The 6,869-nt window shown below is 41.9% G+C and overlaps 1 long non-coding RNA gene across 1 annotated transcript; it reads right to left on the bottom strand.

Annotated features, from left to right (window-relative positions):
- Positions 1-4,709: 4,709 nt before the first annotated feature.
- On the bottom strand, positions 4,710-6,561 carry LOC135415313 (uncharacterized). Its single transcript, XR_010431075.1, has 2 exons — positions 6,304-6,561; positions 4,710-4,971 (listed from the first exon to the last, which is right to left on the bottom strand). It is a non-coding gene; the product is annotated as an uncharacterized LOC135415313 (long non-coding RNA).
- Between the last annotated feature and the right edge of the window lie 308 nt (positions 6,562-6,869).

Genomic DNA, 6,869 nt, shown 5'->3' with positions numbered 1-6,869 from the left:
CACAACCCTCATCTAGATTCACTCCAACAGGTCCATGGATCTACATTTGGTCTAAGAAACACCAAGTAAAAAGAGGAGATGATTTCCCATGACCTTTTGGCTCCATTTATACCAGTTCAAACCAATAACCTCTTAACACCTCAGGCTGCTGAGGTGACCATCTACCTCAGATTCTCTTCAGAAGTAATGGTAGATGGTCATAAATGAGCACCTACCCCACGTTCTTTTCAGCAGAGCCTCTATGGCAGAATGTGTGAACATGCAGCTCAGGGATTATTTTTTGGTCCAGCACAATGAAAGTATGACCCATCTTCTAAGCACTAAAACAACTTTATATCTGGACAGAGCACAGCTTCCACTTAATGTCCTCAGCTCAGGCTGAGCACTTTCTTGTCCCCAGGTTGGTTCCTTAAAAAGCCCTTGGGCTGCTCAGGTTTCCAGGGTTGGAGACTGCCTTACCTGAATCTGTCACTGCTGCTTTTGTTCCCACCCTGTTTCTGTGATCACAGCACTGCACTGCATAGCTGCTCCCTCCTCAGCAGACTTCCTGACAGGTGATTACTTTACAATAAAGATTTAGGATAAAACAAATGTTGAGTTCCCGGTGACACCCTCCTTTTCTCCCTCCAGCATTTCAAGTCTGGGTTCATTATCACCTCTTTAATTGGGTAATTATAATAGAGCTGACAATCACTTGGTGCCATCCAACGGCATTTTTGATCTCACCATTTTTTTAATGTGTACATGTAGATATATATTAAAAACAGAACAATTAAATTCTTTTCCTTTGTCACACCCTTTCCAAGAATACCAGAGAGCCCAAACTGGATGTAAATGTGTGTAGAGCCAGGAATGACCCAGTCCCCAGCCGTTACCTCACCCAAGAAGCTTTATGGCCACAGATATCAATTATCAAAGCTAGAAAGGATGATGAGGGAACCCAACTCAAACAGCATTTAACAAATGAAGTAAAGGATGGGCATTCTAACACCAAAACCAGCCCAGGACTAGCTACAGCTACTTCCAATATGACTGTGTTTAAAGGGAAGTGGTGGATCACTTCACTAGTCTCACCATGGGAGAAGGAAAAGCAGTAAGACAAGGAAGCTCTGCTGGCAGACTCTTAGTCCCAGGAGTGAGTAATATTAATAGACTGCCTGCAATCTATTAGGAAAAGGAATTAATTAGTATCTTTAGATGAGTTTGTTTTGTGTTTGTTTAATTATGCACACAGGGAAAAAAAAATACCATCTGCCCTTTTGAAAAAGAATAAAAATGCAATCACACAGGAGCAGATGCCTGGAGAAGGCAAGTGGAACTGCAGCACACAGCCAAGCTGATGGTAACAGAATCCTTAAGCACTGCTCCATTTCCTGTAAGCACATTTTAAATGTCCAAAACTTTCTTCTGCATCCCCTGAGAGATAATATTATTGAAGGGAACTTTTCTGTGCTGCAGGAAAACTCTTCCATCAATACTAGAAAATGTTTTGGTGACAGCGCAGTCCATTTGGGATAAATTCTGCAACCCTCATAATCACAGAACCATTGAGGTTGGAAGGGATCTCTAGAGAGCATCCATTTCACCTCCCCTGTTCAAAGCAGAGGCAGCCCCTATAGGTTTGTGCAACATCAGGTCCAATAGTTCTTCAAATATCTCCAGAGATGGAGACTCAACCTCTCTGGAAAACTTGTTTCAGTGTTCAATCATCCTGATAGTAAAAAACTTTTCTTGTGTTTAAACAATTTGATGTGCTTCAGTTTGTGTCCCTTGCCTCCTGTCCAGTCATTGGGCAACTCTGAGAAAAACTGAGCTTCATCTTCTTCATTCCCCATCACATATTTACAGACAGTGCTAAGATCCCCCTAGAACTTTGTCTCCTCCAGGCTGAACAGCCACAGGTCTTTCAGTTTCTTATATGCAACCTCTTAATCATCTGCAATCTCTTAATCACCTGACTGGCCTTCAGTGACTCTATGGCTGTTCCTTCCCAGATGCAGGACTTCACCTTCACCTCTGTTGAACTCACAACTTTCCCCTCTGACCATTTTTCCAGCCTGTCAACATAACTGTGAAAGCAACGCAACCATTTGAGGTATCAACCACTCCTCAGAGTTTTGCATCACCTGCAAACTTGCTGAAAGAGTGGCCTGTCCCATCAACCAGATCACTGGTAATGGTGTTACTTTGTTGGTCTCAGTACTGGCCTCTGGTGCTCACAACTTGTGCCTGATCTCCAGCTGGACTTCATCCCACCAACTGGGACCCTTCCAGTCCAGCAATTCAGTTAGTTTTCAATCCAACTCACTGTCTGCTTGTCTAATCTGTATTTAATCAGCTTGAAAATGAGGATGTTGTGGCAAATAGTGTCAAAAGCCTTGTTAAATTATGAAAAAAAAATCACTGCTCTTCTCTCACCCACTGAGTTGGTCATTTCCTTGCAGAAAGCTTTGGTCAGACACAGTTTCATCTTTATGAATCCACGCTGACTTCTGAGCATGTAGGGATGACATTTGGAAAGCTTTACCACGTCTCTATCTTGGGTGACCTGATCTGGCCCTGCTTCCACCTCTTATACACTCTTTTTTAAAATCTTTGAGTTTTGTTGGAGCCCTTCATTCATCCATGAAGGCTTTGTACAATCTCTGCTTATGGGAAGTACCAGTCTTTGCTATATGCAAAGCCTCAAAGCAGCCTTGGCACTAAGGAAGAAGGAATCTGCTCCTCAAATTATGGGCACAAACCATTTTCACAGAGGAGCATCAGAAACAAAACTTCAAATTCCCATCTAGCTCTTGGCATGTACAGCTACCTTTGACTTTGCAGAGCCTGCATTGCAATAACTGAGTCCTTTTTCCATAACTGCCTCCATCCAGGATCCCTGGAGTTTTGCAAACCAATAAAAATTTATCAGTGCTTTAGAACACGTTCTTATCTTGAATACATTTTCTTTTCCTTATGGATCTTTCATGGGAGATAATGGTAGTCATAGATGTCAGATAGTTTGGTAGTAGGGATGGACTGCTTGGACAATCACATCCAGTACAGGATATTATGGACAGTGCAGGTGATAAAATCCTTCTCTTTAGTATTTTCCAAGAGAAGAGGAGGAAAATGGAATTGAATTTTTTTGTGTTATTAATTGCAAACAGTGGCCATATTTAAAAGGTAGAATTTGTTGAATGATGAGCCTGTGATGGGTGTGTGGGAACCAGTAAATCCATATAACCACCCCTTTGGTTTTCCAATCCATATTAGCACCACTTGGTATTAAAAAGGAAATTGCTGTGATTGTTACGCAGTTGTGGATCACATGTGAAAAGGTGCCAGTGCTTTTTAGTGACACCATGCATTTCCTTAGACTTAGAGGTAAAGAGGAAAGATATTCCTTCAGTTCTTGGAAACTGGTGTCGTGGCCTGATGGCAAAATCTCTGATTCATGGAAATGGTTCCATTGACAACAGTCAGTCTGCTCCATGAATGTGACTGCACACCACAAGGGATTATCAGTCTAGATAAGCAAATTTTTTCCACCCAGTGATCAGTTCCAGTTGTTCCAGAAAAACAGGGAGGAAACCTAGGTGCAATCAGTAAATGACCCTTCTGTATTTAGAGATCATTTTCCTTATCATCAGTGCTGGTAGGGTGGGTTACAGCCTGGACTGGTGAGTTTCAACCCTTCTGAAATCATAAATAAGTTTTTTTCCACTGGAAAATATGCATCCATGCAACTTCAGCTCCAGCTTGTTTCCATTGTTTCCCTGGGATCATCCTTTCTTGCAATTCCCCATTAAGGACAGAGTAATTTGCTGAATGAAACACAACATTTTACAAAGAGGACACTTCCCCTTCCCAGGCTGCTACGAAGAAGGACCATTCGTCACATGCCACCAAACCTCCCATCTCTGGGATTTAGTTGGACTGGAGAACATAAAGTATCATTGAAAATTCCTGTGTGAAAAAAGTCCAGGGAAAACTGAGCTCAAGCTTTTCCCCAAACCATTTGTGTTTCAACTGTTTCTTCCTCACGATGGTTCAGTCCTCTGTCCTGCCATGGGCACCTTTATTGCTCATGGACAAGGTCTCAAACAGCCACATCCAACCTGATGAGATGCAGGAATGGTGACACCCCATCCCTGGAAGTGTTCAAGGCCAGGTTGGATGGGGCTGGGAGCAACCTGGTCTAGTGGAAGTTGTCCCTGCCCACGGCCAGGGGGTTAGAACTGGATGATCCTAAAGGACCATTTCATGTTTCTATGACACATCTTATTTGAGTCTACAGTAGAAAACCATTGGGTACTGAGATTTAATTTAATTTCACTGCTATCCTAAATGGATTTTAGAATTAAGATACACTCCCCAGGAATAGTTGCTATATATATTTAATGTGTATCATTTATAAAGAGACAATTTCCTAGGGCTATATGGAGACATCCAGGGGCATGTATCAATATGTATGGGTATAATAGAAAAGAGCTGGAAGGTTTGAGCTGAAATAATCCGTGCTCCAAAAACGTCTATTTTAAACAATGAAACAACAGCGGCAGCATTTGTCTTTGTTTTAGGGATCATGCTGAGTGGCTTAACTGTGCCAGATGGTTTGCTCATGTCTTATGAGTGAAAAGAAATGTCTGTGAGCTCACCCAAACTTGAATTTCCCTTGCTGAGACACTTCTGACATGAAAATAATGAAGATGCTGAGATGAAAGTAACTTATAGGACATTTATTCGATTTCATACTAGATATACAAAGAACAAACCAGACAACGTGTCACGGGAGATAGCAGCAAGGAAAAGACTGAAAAGAAGGAATATATATAATCTGTACAGGTGCTGCAGTAACATACAGGGTGGGAGCAAAGTTATTTATGAAGGCGCTTGGGGTGCCCAGGAAAGATTTGCATTCCCCTGGGATCACACTTGCTGCTTTATCCTCTGCTCCAGGCTGCAGGGCTCAGCTCAGTACGAGTCCTGAAGGAGAAAGGGGTATTTTATTTCAGCCTAGGCTTCCTTATAAAGAGGTAAGTGAAACTGAAAAATATCCCTTCATGGCAAATCCTCTGGATATTTCTATTTTGTGTTTTCCCCCAACATCAGGACAAAAGAAATGTGTGTTTTTCTTTCTACAGAATGGACGAGGGAGCGACAAAGAAATTCAATTTGGAAAGGTCAAAACACAACAGATGTCAAATGCTCTTTTTGACATTTTCAGCTGAAGAGAAATGTTTCGACATGCCTGAAATCAAAACCTTTCCATTTGGGTTGCTGAAAGGTTTTGTTTTGAGTCATGTCAACGTTCAGTTTTGTTTTCTCACAGCAGCACGTGGTCTTGTGGGAACTGTAGTTAAAACAGAAACATTCGCATTTCCCCCACTCTCCTAGGCCAGGCTTCCTGCTCATAATAATTACATGATAATTACAAGTTAATGTAATGTCCATGACACAACACATTTCTTGGCTGGTGGGAAGTCAGCACAGTTACTTAGTGGAAACACAATCCTCTGAGGAGATTATTTTATTGGTGAAAATGGGGCTAAAACTACCGGTCCCATTAGGCTATACAACATCAGGAAAATGCAGTTTAACATTTTGCTAAGCTATTTCCAAAAGAAGCACATTCTGAACAGCCCAGAAGGAAAATATAGGTCTTCCACGAAACTCTTAAAAAGTTTCCTTAAAAATTTATACATATATTTTTAGGCTGGAAAGGTCTTGTTCATCTGTAATTAGAACTGATGCACCCCATCCTGGTGAGCCACAGCTCTCACAAATGACATGTAGAATAAGTCTTAGTGTCTACAGGAGAAAAGTGTTTTACCAGTGACAGGACACAAAGAATAAAAAGGAGAAAAAATATAAAATTTTAACTTTGCCACATAATGGAATATATTCTTTTATTAAACAGCCCTCCTACACAGAAAAATTATATTAAAAAAAAACCCACCGTAAAACACTGCAGAGCTGACTCCAGTCTGAATGACAATAATTATAATGTACATTTGTGTGGTGTCAGTCATCCTCACAAAATCCCAAGTGCTTCTTAAGCTGTGAATAAAGAGATCCTTCAGCAGTTATTGGGGTGGAAGGCAACAACCACTCTGCACCAGCAAAGGTGCTCATTGGATATTTTGGGGATGGACTGTGCAGCTGGAAGAAGAGGAGGGGGATTTTATTTGCAAGCACAATTCCTACCAAAGCTCTCTGGCATCAGGGACACCAGCCAGGGACAAAATCCTTTAGTTAGGACCTAGGAACCCTAACCAGGGTCTAGGGTTAGGTCCCCCAGCTTTGTCCCTGACCTACCCTGGAAACATTGTCTGAGCTGAAACAGGACCTCAAAGGCTCATGAGCTCCTGAGGTGCCTCCATCTGTGATTTTGCTTTTCCTGCACTCAACTCTGTGTCTTTTCACATGCCTGGAATGAGGGTGGTACACAAAGGATAAAGCAGCCAGGTAGGCATCATGACCAGGTATTCCCCAAGCCAGTGTCTTTGGCACAGTGACCCCATAACACTCAGCCCCCTAAGAGGACTCAGATGCCCAGAAAATGCCCCTTGATTTCCAAACACCACTTGGAAATAGACTTATTACCCAAAAAACCCATGAAGAAGGGTTGCAAGGACAAACCTGTGCAGAACAGCACAAGGCATCTGCTGGAGGAGGTTATGAGTGCACAGCCTTGAGCAGAGGTGAGATAAAGTAGTTTTATCCTTTCAGAGCCTGGGCTGTAACCATTTCAGGTAGATTGTTGCTTTACCAAAACAAAACAAAACAAACAAAAAAAAAGCACCAAAAAACAAAAACCCTCAAACAAACAGTTTGCTTCCTCTGCCTTTTAGGATGATTCAGTCTTTCTTCATTCTGTTTAT

Source organism: Pseudopipra pipra, chromosome 5 (genome assembly GCF_036250125.1).
Source record: "Pseudopipra pipra isolate bDixPip1 chromosome 5, bDixPip1.hap1, whole genome shotgun sequence".
NCBI lineage: Eukaryota > Metazoa > Chordata > Aves > Passeriformes > Pipridae > Pseudopipra > Pseudopipra pipra.
This window is presented reverse-complemented; position numbering and strand designations above follow the sequence as displayed.